We start from the raw sequence: 14,009 nt of genomic DNA on the forward strand, positions 1-14,009 counted from the left end.
CCAAAGCAATACATTGTTTGATTTCTTGACTGCTGCTTCCATGGAAGTTAATTATGGATCCAAGTAAGATGAAATTCTTGATGATTTCAATATTTTCTCCATTTATCACGTTTTGCTTATTCGTCCACAAATGATGCTGCTTATTGGCCCAGTCATGAGGATTTTTGTTTTGTTTGTGTTGAGGTCTAATCCATACTGAAGGCTGTAGTCTTTGATTTTCATCAGTGAGGGCTTCAAGTCCCCTTCCCTTTGAACCAGCAAGGTTGTTAATGAATCTTCCTCCAATCCTGATGCTGCGTTCTTCTTCATATAGTCCAGCTTCTCGGATTATTTGCCTAGCATACAGATTGAATAAGTATGGTGAAAGGATACAACCCTGACACACACCTTTTCCGATTTTAAACCACTCAGTATCTCATAGTTTTGTTTGAACAACTGCCTCTATCTATGGACAAGTTCTGCATGAACACAATTAAACTTTCTGGAATTCCCATTCTTTGCAAAGTTATCCATAATTTGCTATGTTCCACACAGTCTAATGCCTTTACATAGTCAATAAAACAAAGGTAAACATCTTTCTGGTATTCCTTCAGTTGTCATCCAGATTTCTTGGCAAAGACAAGTGAGTGCTTCCAGCATTGCATCTATTTCTTAAAACATCTCAGTTGGTATTCTCTCAATTCCTGGAAGCTTTTATTTTGCCAATGCCCTCAGTGTAGCTTGGACTTCTTCCTTCAGTACTATTGGTTCTTGATCTTATGCTATCTCCTGAAATGGTTAAAGATTGACCAAATCTTTTTGATACAGTGACTCCGTGTGTTCCTTCCACCTTGTTTTGATGCTTCCTGCATCGTTCAATCTTTTGCCCATAAACCAATCCATACCAAACCCGTTGCTGTTGATTTGATTCTGACTCATAGCGACCCTACTGTGACCTTATAGGACAGGGTAGAACTTCCCCATATGGTTTCCAAGGAGTGGCTGGTGGATTTGAAATGTCGGCCTCTTGGTTAGTAGCTGAGTGCCTAACCACTGTGCCACCAGGGCTCCTTTTTGCCCATAGAATTTTTCAATATTACAACTTGAGGCTTGAATTTTTTCTTCGGTTTTTCAGCTTGAAAAATGCCAAGCATGTTCTTCCCTTTTGGCTTTCTAACTTCAGGTCTTTGCACATTTTATTATAATACTTTGTCTTCTTGAGCTGCCCTTTGAAATCCTTTGTTCAACTCTTTTATTTCATCATTTCTTCCATTCGCTTTAGCTACTTGACATTGACGAGCAAGTTTCAAAGTCTTTTCTGACATCTATTTTGATCTTTACTTTCTCTTCTGTTATTTTAATGACCTCTTGCTTTCTTCATGTATGATGCCCTGATGTCATTCTACAACTCATCTGGTCTTGGACCTTTAGTGTTCAGTGTATCAAATCTTTTCTTGGGATGGTCTCTAAATTTAGATGGGATATATTAAGGTCATAATTTGGCTGTCATGGACTTGTTTTAATTTTCTTCAGCTTCAATTTGGACTTGCATATGAGCTATTGATGGCATGTTCTGCAGTCAGCCCCTGGTCTTGTTTTAACTGATTATATTGAGCTTCTGCGTCTTCTTTTTCCACAAATATAATTGATTTAATTTCCATGTATTCCATCTGGTGAGGTCCACATGTATAGTAGTCATTTATGTTGTTGAAAAAAAGTATTTGCAGTGAATAAGTCCTTAGTCTTGTAAAATTCTGTCATGAGATCTCTGGTGTCATTTCTATCACCAAGGCCATATTTTCCAACTACTAATCCTTTTTCTTTGTTTCCAACTTTCACATTCCAATTACCAGTAATTATCAATGTATCTTGATTGTATATTTGATCAATTTCAGACTGCAAAATATGAAGAAAACTTGTTTGAATTATGGAGGGATTTGAAAGTTAAGCTCAGGTATAGGAGTAGGGACCATATATTTTCCTTTGCTCTCTCCTCATTATTATTCCAGCATAGTAGACATTTAAAAAAATATGTAAGTGATTTTATTTTATACTTTATATTTTATTTTATACTTTATACTTAAAAGCTTAAGAGGAAATAAATCATGGTGTCGTGGCAATGCTCAAAGATCTCTTTGGAAGGTTTTTCTGATTGGGGAAAAAAGATTCAGAAATACTTATTGGATTCAATAATTTTGTGAATAAAAGGGGAAAAATTAAGCTTAACTTTGACTTAAAGAATGAAGAAAGGTTCTTATTCACTAGTGTTACGTTCCAAATAATTTAAATTTATATTTAAGAACTTATTCCTTAGTTCTAAGAAGCCTTATTTTACTTCTCTCATGCTGTGGTAGTCCTTCAGTGAAACAGATGAAAGCTAGCTTTTCTTGATGCTGTGCAATGTGTTTATTTTACACACACCCCTGCCAGACATCTGGAGGATATGCCTTTGATAGCAGTATGTGTCATTTACTACTTCTGGGGAACAGAGTTTCTGGTAATATTTTACTTAAGTAACAAAGATTATTATAATAAACTACCAAATTCCAGTGGTTTAACACAATGAAAGTTTATTTCTTGCTTGCACCAGATCCAATGTGGATGTTCTTTGTCAGTGAGAAGTCTTGTTTGTGATCATTCATGGACCTAGACTTCCTCCACCATCTCTTAGGGCCTTAGAGTCCTCTGCAGGCTCCTCCACACCCAGCCAGTAAATGAGAGAACAGAGGGATCACATAGGAGAATTCTTAAAGCTTCAGCCTGAACTATTTGACAGAGTCACATATGAGGGTCCAGTCCTAGTACAAGGGGAATGGGAAATGTTGTTTAGCTGCATGCTCGAGAGGTAGAAGAAAAGAGTTTTGGTGAATGAAGAGCAGACCTAGCCACAAGATGGTCCGGAAGCCGCCTACAAAAGTCTGCTGTTTCAAAAGCAGTTAGCTTTAACAGAGCTGTGCATAAATGAGATCAGAATCAGAAAACAAGAAGTAACTAGTTTAAAAAAATTCTTTGCTATGGGTTCTCTTAAGTTTCTTCTACTTTTGTTACAAATTATTTTTGCTTCAGATTTTTAAAAGTGAATCAAATGTGTCTCAAGGATGCAATGAACTGTCCCTATAAAGAAACATGCCCTATGGTTTTTGCTGAGAAGTTCACAGACTGTAGAAATCACAGTGCCAAAGTCAGACAAAAACTCAAGTTATATGCATTGAAAAATTTAGAAAGTGGTGTTATTATTGACTTTACTCATCTAGTATCTCTCTGACTTAATTTTTAAAAACGTACAGTGTTTGTGTTTGGCTCTATAGAGTTTTCTTAGGAAATGTACTTTCAAGAAAAAATGCTCTGCTGTACACTGTCAGGCAGATACATGAGGGTATCAGCAGCAAGGGTCCTCATGCTGGCATGCACCTGGAATATAAGTCTGGTAATGAAAAAGATTTTACTTGGTATGTTTTCTGAAATGAAAATATCTTCAGAGGTATCCAAACGGGAAATTCTGACTTTATACTAAGATACCATGTGAGAAGTAAAACTACTAGACCTAGCAACTAGCACGTTTCTTGGATCTTAGTAAACTGACTATGTTTATTCATTCAGTTCATTTATTAAACACTGACTGGGCTAAGCACTATTTCAAATGCTGGGGATGCAGCAAAGAACAAAGCAGACAAATATCCCTGTCTTCATGGAACATAAAATTGTATATAAACTAAAAAATGTGTGATGGTAACTGTTGTAGAGAAAAACAGAGAAGAGAGGACAGGAGAGTTTGGAGGGCTGCAATTTTAAATAAGAGTTTCAGGGAAAGTCTCACTGAGTGAAGAATTGGAGGAGGTGAGGTTCATGAGCCACATTTCTATCTCAAATAAAAATGATTACTGGAAGAGGTAATAGCAAGTACAAAGGCCTTGAGATGGGAGTGAGCCTCATTTGTTCCAGAAACAGCAGGTAGGTCAAAGTAGTAGCAGAGCAGCTCAGAAAAGAAACTTGGATGTTCAAGGGAGCAGGGTAGGGAAGAAGCTCTTAAAGATCATAGTAAAGACTTTGGTGTTTACTTTGAGTAAAATAAGGAGCCAATTTGGCAGAGAGGAGTGACATGACCTGACATGTTCTAAAAGGATCAGTCTGCCATCTCTGTTGAAAGTAGAGCGAAGGGACAGTGTGGTGGGAGTAGAAAGACCAGTTAGGAGTATCTTGCAATAATCCCAATGAAAGTGATAGTGGTGTGGACCAGGGTAAAAGCAGTGGAGGTGGTAACATTAGTCAGATTTTGGATATATTTTGAAGCTAGAGCCAGTAGGACTTTCTAATAGATTCACCACGGGGGAAAGAAAAAGAGAAGATCCAAAGAAGACTCTAGGATTTATTGGCCTAAACCAGTGGGAAGATGGAGTTGCCATTTCAGGAGACGGAAAGACTCTACAGGGAGGTTTCACAGCACAGTGGGGATTAGGGGCTCAGTTTACATCAGTTAAATTTGTTGTACGTATTACATATCCTACAAGTGGTGTTAAGTAAGTGTTCGATATTTATGTCTAGAGGTCAGTGAAGAAGTCTAGGCTGTACATATAAGCCTGGGAGATTTCAGCAAATAGATGACATTTAAAGCCATGAGAATAGATGACATTATCTACGGAGTGAGCAAACACAGAGAAGAGTCAGAGAATCTCCTAGTTGGGAGAGGAGAATGAACAAGAAAGAATGAGAAGTGGGCAATAAGTAGAAAAACTAGAAGAGCAGCACTGTCATAGAAGTCAAGTGAAAAAGTGTTTTTACAAGGAGGCGGTGATCAACTTTGTCAAATGTTGAAAACTGACCAATTAAATGAGGATTGAGAAATTGGAGGTTATTGGTGCCCTTGACCAAAGTCGCTTCTTTGGGTTGGTGAGGTAAGGTGAGCCTCTTTGAAGTGAGATTGAGAGAGATTGGGAGGAGTGAATTTGAGGCAATAAGTATAGACATTCCTTGGGGGCATTTTGGGACAGAGATGTGAGAACCTGGAGGGTTAAGTGGAATCAAGAGAGGTTTTGAAAGATGAGAAGAATAGTGTGTTTTCTTTTGACTGTAATGAATAGAATGGGGAAAAATAGATGACATAACAGAAGGAGATGAGACTTGGGCAAGAGGGATGGAATGTAAGGCAGAAGTCAAAGGTCTGGCACTAGACAGGGTCATTGACAGTTCATCTCTTGTAAGGGGACTGATGTCAGAGTATATAGGAGGTACTGAGGTTTAAAAAGAGAAGAGGAGAAGGTATGAGACAATCCTTTAATGGAGAAAGAAGGAGAATCTACATATTAAGGTATTATGCTGGATTGATTCCAGTGTGGTCAAAAGATTGTTGGAATCAGACATCTTGAGGGAGTCTGCTGGAAATAGAGGGGATGGTGGTGAATAACTCTTCTATAAATAAATGTCAATTAGGCTGTTTCCAAGTGAGTCGTGAGGAAAGGGGTATTGAACCTTTTCCTGAAATTTAAAAGTATCATGAGGCGTTTTTGGGAACCGTAGGTTTGTGCATTTACTAGGGGCATGTATGCTTATCCGGGAAGGCAAGATTAACATTGACATAGACTTCCGCACGGTATGTGGCAAGACTAAATGAAGGGTCTAGGCTGTTGATTTTGCACTTAAAATATGAGCCAATGAAGGGGTGGGGGCTACTTGGATAAAATACAGCCCCTAGGGAGAGCTGGACCAAGAGACCTGTGCATTATGCCTTCCAGACCTGAAACGGGAAGTCAGATTTTAATAGCTTTGACTTACAAAATCAATGCCCTCCAAAGAAAATTCACCTGTTGCCAAATCTAGTGCCAGGCTTTGGATGCTCACAGTTCCTTCAAGTTCCTTGTTTGTTTTCATTGCTTTCTTTCTTCTTCTTCTTGCCAGAGTTTTCTGACCTTTTAGGTATGAATACTCAAGGACTTGTGATCTATCTTCTTGATGACCTGTTTAATCAGAAGGACATAGTGAATGAGAGAGAGAGAGAGAAAGAAAGAAAGACAGAGAGATCTTAAAAATTTTGTTTCGAAATGCATTTCTCCTGGCTATGGATTTCCCTAAATTCTCTGTGTATATATAAATACAGTTTATGTCGTGCAATTTGGCCCCCCCTTTTGAAATCCAACACTTCATTCTTTTTTAGTTAGGTAAGACTGAAAAGCAGCAGTTCTGTGAGAAGAAGTTCAATTGACCAAGGAGCCAAGGACTTCTTATTTTTGTTCCATATACCTTCATTTTTAGGGTTAGATACTCCAAGGTGCTCAACTTGACCTACCACACAGTCAGATGTCAGTATTTAGCAAATGCTATTGCCACTAATGGTTTTTGCACTCGCATTGTTTTGCAAGGCCTACTTTCAAATCTTGTGAATTAAAGTTTCCATTCAGTATCACCAAAACAAAGAGGCAAGAAATGTAGACATAGTTTTCTCATAAAAAGAATATACAAATCTTCATTACAATACACATTTTTTTTTGGCGTTGGCTGGTGTTACAAAGAAAGATTACTCTTAAAATTTAGCTGGAAAAAAGTACAAGGATTTAGATACAAGTGTTGAGATATATTTATTTCTTCATTAGCTATAATGAGTTATTTTTTCATATTTCATATTGCCTTGAGTTTTGATTGTGCTCAAGAATGTGCAAATTAAGATGTATTGTAATTATTAATTTTGATGGGGTATGCCTTTACACTTGCATTCCTAATCATGAATATAATAATGCTTACTGTAAAACATTCTATCAATAGAGAAATGTATAAGCTAGAAAGTTCATCTTCCCCACAATCCTACCTCCCAGAGATAACCAAAGTTAGAAGCTTAGTTTGTACACTTCTGGGTTTATTTCTATGAGTTCATGAGTATATGTTTTTATCTTTAGTCTTTAAAACAAAATATGCTCTAAAATGATACTCTGAGCTTTTTATTTTGTTAATGAATTATGAACTTTTTCCATATATATTTATCTTACTCATTTTTTAATATGGATGAGCTAATATTTATTTATTTCACCATCAAGGATTGTTTAGATTTCTAATTGTTGCTATTACAAGCGACACTGGTATTCACATCCCTATACAATAATGATAATATTACCTATCTCATAGGCTTATTGGAATTAATAAATAAACTAATACATGTAAGGTGTCTAAAAGAGCATGTGACACGTAAGTGCTTTCAAAAGTTATTTTTTATTTTCTTTATTACTAGTGAATATGTCCATATCATATGACAAACTCCTAGAAATGAAATTTGCAGTTGATACATATTACCATATTGCTGTTCAAAGAGGTTCTACCAATTTATACCCCCTACATCATTGAATTTGAATGGGAGCCCTGGTGATGCAGTGGATAAAGAATACTTGTTTTCCCCACTCTACTTAAATTTTCCAATAGAAGTATAACATACATAGAAAAAAAGCTTATGCACATTGTAAGTATTGACTTGACAAAGTAAATTCATACATGTAATCAATACCCAGATCAAAGACAGAGTACATTTCCATCACCCTAGAAGCCTCCCCTGGGTCCCCTCCCAGTCGTTATTTGTCACCTCCTGCTGCCCCCAAAAGCTAATCACTTTTGATGGATTAGTTTCAGCCTCTTTTACATCTGACTTCATTCAGTCGACATTATGTTTGTATTAGCTGATATATGACCATCCAAGTTGTTGCAGATATCAGTAGTTCATTCATCTGTTATGGTATTCTATTGTAGAACTATATTGCAAATTATCCTTTTACTGTTGCTGGACATTTTTATGTGTTTGCTACAGATATACTGCTATGATTCTTATACATGCCTTTTAGTGCATATATGTGCATATTTTTGTTGGATATTTATATCTCAAAGTAGACATACTCATTCATAGGGTAGTTGTGCATTTTAGTTTTAAAAAACTGCCAGTTTTCCGAAGTGGTTGTGCCAATTTGTATGCATGCCAGCAGTGTAAGTTAGTACCAGTTGTACATCCTTGCCAATACTTGATGTTTTTATTTTTAAAACTTGGTCTTTCTAATGGATGTGTCAGAGTCCTGGTGGCACAACTGTTAAGAATGTGGCTGCTAATCAAAAGTTTAACAGTTCGAATCCACCAGCTGCTCCTTGGAAACCTTATGGGGAGTTTTACGCTGGGTGTGTAGTGGTATATCTTTGTGGTTTTAATTGTATCTTCCTTATAGCTAATGATATTTGACACATGTTCATATGATTGTTTGGATGTCTTCTTTTGTGAAGGGCCTTTTAAAGCCTTTTTCCATTGAAAAAAATGGGATATCTTTTTCTTAGTTATTTGTAGGAGTATTTTTCTGGGTATGAGTTCCTTGGGATATATAATCTCTCTCTATATATGTGTGTGAAATATTTATTCTCTTAATTGTGCCTTTAAATCAACAAGTTCTTAATTTTCTTGAAGTCTGCATTTTTAATTTTTTTTCCTTTGTAATTAGGGCCTTTTGTGTAGAAAGTCTTTATTCTCCTATGTTTTCTCATGTATTCTCCTAGAAGCTTTATTGCTTCACATTTCACCATTATAATTCATTTCAAATTGATTTTATATGGTATGAGGAAGCAGTCAATTCTAATATTTCCTCCATATAGATTTCCAGTTGACTCTGCACGCTTTATTGGAAGGTGCTACGAGCAACCTTGTTGTAAATCAGGTGACAGTATTATGTCTGATTTTCTAATTGTCTATTCTACTCTACCCTACCCCGCTCTACCAGTCTAAACCCACTCCTCTATTATTTATCATTTTGTATTTGTATTTATTTTTAAAACAAGTCTTTATATCTGGTAGTTCAAGTCCTCTGCTTTTTTTCTTCTACAAGATTGTCTTTGATATCCTTGGTTGCTTGCATTTCCATACAATCTATTATGACTTTAACAATTTCCATAACAAAACAGTGGTGAAATGAGTTCTTTTATGTGGCCTTTTGCCTTTGTTCTTTTTTCTCCTAAGCCCTGAGGAGTTAGCTTTGCCCTAGTTTTCTAGCCCTAGGGTCTGTTACTTTTGCTAGATTGATTGATACATCCTGGGTAAGCTAGAAACAATTTAGTTTTGATACTATTTGCCTGACTCTCAACTTCAGTCTGCTCTGTGATTGGTATATACCTTGCAGGGATTGGTTAATAGACTATGCAAATGAGGTGAGTTGTAGCCTACTATACAAATGCGGAGCCTGTGGCCTACCAAGAGGGGATTGGTCAGTTTGTGGCTCCCCACTGGGAGAGGTAATGCCTTGAACTTAACAAGGAGTTGTGTGTATAAGCGGCTAACCCCACAGAGGCTTGTTAGACAGAAAGAAGCAGGAAGAGAAGCAGCAGGAAGACACACAAAGAAGAAAGAAAAGAAAGAAGAAACAGAGACAGAAGAGGCAAAAAACAAAAAAAAAACCCAGTGCCGTCAAGTCGATTCTGACTCATAGTGACCCAGCAACCCTACAGGACAGAGTAGAACTGCCCCATAGAGTTTCCAAGGAGCGCCTGGAGGATTCGAGCTGCCGACCCTTTGGTTAGGAGCCATAGCACTTAACCACTATGCCACCAGGGTTTCCAGAAGAGGCAAGGAACCTCCTAAAAGAGCTATAAAACCCACCACCCACTGCCGGCTAGTCACAGGTCAAAAGCTGTAACACTAAAGATAGCGAGAGGCCTGGAAGGGGCCCAGTGGCAGAGCTGGTGGTGACGGATGACAGGGCTAAGAGAAACCTGTTTTGAGAGGGCTGAGAGGAGTCTGTTCTTAGAGGGCCCAAGATGAGTCCTGCACAGCTGAGAGGAGCTAAGAGAGCTGTCCTGCACTGAAGAAAGGAGACTTTGTCTACATGCTTCCTAATACTGATCCTGAGTTGTAGCCCATTGATCCTGATCCCGGGTTGTTCTCTGTTCCTTACTAAACCACTTAACTGTCAGTATGGTCTGTGAGTTCTGTGTGGACATTGCAGTGGATTATTGAGCCCAGAAGAGAAGTAGAGAGTTCTGTGGGAAGAACAGCTGGTGTCAGAATTGGTAAAATGTTTGGAGAGTAGAAGCATGCCTGATCTCTACCTCACAGGGATCAGCCTTGGGCTGACCTTGATTTGCACTATCCGCCCTGAAGTTAGGTTCTGATGACGTTATACTAGTCCCATTTTACAAAACCCTTCTTGTATTTTGACTGAGATTGTATAATGCTTCATTTATTAATGTCTTCTTTAGTTTCTCTCTGTAGTAGTGGTCTTGAATATATTTGATTAGATTTATTCTTAGATATTAATGCCATTTATATTTTAATATTTTATATATATTTAATAATTCATCTAATAACTGTATAATGCTAGTATACAACAATAAAATTGTTCTTTTCATGTTGTATCTAGCACATTTTCTATATTTGGCTAATAATTCTAATGATTGACTTGGACATTCTTTTGTATTTTCCATGTTAAATATATAGTCCTCAATATGAGAGTTTTATTTCTTGCTTCATGATTCTTATATCTTTTATTTTTTCCTCTTGCCTTATTGCACTAGTCAGGACCTCTGGTATAGTCTTGAGTAGAAGTGATGATAGTAGGAATCCTGGTTCATTCTAGATCTCAGAAAAAAACTCTCAACATTTCACTATAAGTATGGTGCTTGTCAAAAGCTTATTATAAATACTCTGTCAGAGTAAGGAAGTTTTCTTAAATTCCTAGTCTGCTAAGATTTTTTTTTTTTAAATCATATATGGATGTCGAATTTGTCAAATGCTATTTCTGCATTTTCTGATATCTGCAATTTTTTTTTTCCTGTATCCTCAGTGTGGTCAGTTACATTGATTGATTTTCAAATGTCAAGCCAATCTTACATTGCTGGAATGAACACTATATAGATGTCATATATCGTTTGGTTTTGTTTTTTTAATAACATGTTTAGGATTTTTGTATCTATAATCATGTGAGATATTGACTTGTAATTTTTCATTCTTGTACTTGTTAGGTTTTGGCATTGTGGTTAGGCTGACATCATAGAATGAGTTGGGAAAGTTTTGTATGTTTTCATTTCTCTAAAAGATTTTGTATAAGATTGGTATTACTTCTTTCTTAAACATTTGGAAAAATTCATTAGCAATGCTATTTGAGCATGGGGTTTTCTTTGTGAATGGATATTTATGGATATTTAACTACAGATACTATTTTAGTAATAGATATAGAACTATTCAGATTTCCTATTTCTCCTTATGCCAGTTTCATTATGCTTTATTTTTCTAGGAATTTATCCATTTGTTCCAATTTCTCAAATATATTAGCATGAAGTAGTTCATAATATGCTCTTTCCTTTACAATGTGTGTAGAATGTAGTCATATCCCCTTTTTCATTTCTGATATTGGCTATTTGATTTCCCTGTTTTTTTCTTTATTAATGTTAGTAGAGACTTATCAATCTAATTGGTCTTTTCAAAGAATCAGCTTTTGACTCTATATTTATTTTCTATTACTCTGACCTTTTTTGGGGGGCTGGTATTTGTTACTTCTGTTTTTCTACCTTTTTCCATTGTAATCTGGCTATTTTTCCTATCTTTTTGAGATAGATACATAGATCATTGACTTTAAGGCCTTTTTCTTGGGAAACCCTGGTGGTGTAGTGGTTAAGTGCTACAGCTGCTAACCAAGAGGCTGGCAGTTTAAATCTGACAGGTGCTCCTTGGAAACTCTATGGGGCGGTTCTACTCTGTCCTATAGGGTCGATATGAGTCGGAATCGACTCGACAGCAGTGAGTTTGGTTTTAGTGGGTTTTTCTTTTTCTTATATAGGTACTTTAGGCTACAAATTTTCCTCTAAGGACAGCTTTAGCCCCATCCTATGTGTTTTATTTTTGTATATTATTATTAATTTCCAAAGAATTTCTGGTTTCCATTATTATCATTATTTATTTATGTATTTTGCCTCGTGGGTTATTTTAAAATGTATTACTTAATTTTACAATATTTACTGATTTTTAAATTATCCTTCTGTTAACTTCTAGGTTAATTTTACTAGGTAGTCAGAAAATATGATGTGATATCATTCCTTTGAAACTTATTCAGACTTGTTCTAAAATTGAGTATTTATGTGGTAAAGCTTGGAGAATGTTTCATTTTCACTTGAAAAGAATATGTATTTTGCAGTTGTTGGGTAGAGTGTTCCTGCTGCCATTAGGCCAAATTGTTCATTCTTTGATTAAAATATGTATCTCTACTGATTGTCTGTTTTCAGATTTTCCATCAATTACTGAAAGAAGTATTTAAAATCTGCATTTTTTATTGTGAATTCATCTGTTTCTCCTTTTATTTCTAGTAGGATTTTTACTTTATATATTTTGAACCTATGTTATTATACGTATTTGTATACATATAACAAGATTAAAACATTATATATGTATATATAATTACATATGTGTTGTCAAGGATTTCATTTTACTTGTATCCACAATCAACACCCATGGAAGCAGCAGTCAAGAAATCAGAAGACATATTGCATTGGGCAAATCTGCTACAAAAAAAGCTCTTTAAAGTGTTGAAAAGCAAAGATGTCACCTTGAAGACTAAGGTGCTCCTGACCCAAGCCATGTTATTTTCAATTGCATCATATGCATGTGAAAGCTGGACAATGAATAAGGAAGACTGAAGGAGAATTGACGCCTTTGAATTGTGGTGCTGGCAAAGAATATTCAATATACCATGGACTGCCAAAAGAATGAACAAATCTGTCTTAGAAGAAGTACAACCAGAACGCTTCTTAGAAGCAAGGATGGTGAGACCGCATCTTACATACTTTGAACATGTTGTCAGGAGGGATCTGTCCCTGGAGAAGGACATCATGCTTGGCAAAGTACAAGATCAGTGGAAAAGAGGGAGACCCTCAATGAGGTGGATTGACACAGTGGCTGCAACAATGGGCTGAAGCATAATGATGATTGTAAGGATGGTGCAGGACTGGGCAGTATTTCGTTCTGTGGTACGTAGGGTCACTATGAGTCGGAACTGACTTGACGGCATCTAACAACAACAATTACATATATATAATATATAGTTTTATATATATATATAAAATTATTTTATCAATTATATATATAACAGATAATTGTATACGTATAATTGTTTTATCTTGCTGTTGAATTATCATGATGAAATTTTAGTCTCCATTTAAAATAATTCTGGTTTTAAAGTTTTTGTCTCTCTAAAATTAATACAAATATACCAACTTCCATCGTTTAACTTTTGAATTCTTTAACTTTTATCTCTTTTGTGTCCTTTATTTAAGGCATGTATCTTAAGCATTATATGGCAGGCCTTTAAAATTCAGTTTGAAATTCCTTTTCATGAATTAAAACATTTAGTCTATTTATATTTAATAAAATTAACAATATGTTTGGTTCAAATCAATTACAACACCATGTTTTCTTTTATTGATCAGTTCTTATTTTCCCTTTATCACCTTTTTAAATGAAATATTTTATAATTGCCTTTTCAGCTTCATATCTATATTTCCTTTTAGAAATTATCCTGGAACTTATTAACATTCATCCTTAAGTTATTGGAGCTACTTTTACCACTCTCTAGAAAATGTAAAGATATTACAATATTTTAATTCCATTTATCATCTTCTCACCTTCTTCCCTTTTTTTTCAGGAATCTTGTATTCTCCTGTTCTGTTTTCCTTGGTAGCTCTGAGCTCCCTTTTTTGTTTCATCAGCTCCATAAGAATACCAAAAGCTCCAGATTACAACTTTCTGCCTGGCCTTCAGATTCCTGTGCTATGGTGAACTGGTAAATACTCCAAGGGGAGAAAGTAGTTGAATAGTTCTACCTTCTCTTAATGTGTTTCTCTTTTCTCCAGAATTTTGACTTTTCAATTAGTGACTGATTTGGCTACTTTGTGATGCCTTCAAGCTGTTTTCAAATACATTTTGTCAGTCTTTTCTAGATGTTTTTGGTGCAAAGATTGGGCTGATACAAATTACTCCATTATGGTCAGAAGTGGAACATCTGTTTCCTTATATTTTTATCAAAATTTGGATATAAACA

The 14,009-nt window shown here is 35.9% G+C and overlaps 1 long non-coding RNA gene across 12 annotated transcripts in view; it reads left to right on the top strand.

The window, feature by feature from the left end:
- The window catches only part of LOC126085713 (uncharacterized), a 325,767-nt gene that overhangs the window by 45,574 nt on the left and 266,184 nt on the right, over positions 1–14,009 (top strand). For 10 of the 12 annotated variants that reach the window (XR_007519333.1, XR_007519332.1, XR_007519336.1 and 7 more), the window contains one exon: positions 13,614–13,751. The exons of 1 other annotated variant lie outside the window; for it this stretch is intronic. This is a non-coding gene — a long non-coding RNA (uncharacterized LOC126085713). The remainder of the gene's footprint in view (positions 1–13,613; positions 13,752–14,009) is intronic. One more of the 12 variants, XR_007519334.1, reaches the window with a different exon arrangement.

This window comes from Elephas maximus, chromosome 1 (assembly GCF_024166365.1).
Source record: "Elephas maximus indicus isolate mEleMax1 chromosome 1, mEleMax1 primary haplotype, whole genome shotgun sequence".
NCBI classification, from domain to species: domain Eukaryota; kingdom Metazoa; phylum Chordata; class Mammalia; order Proboscidea; family Elephantidae; genus Elephas; species Elephas maximus.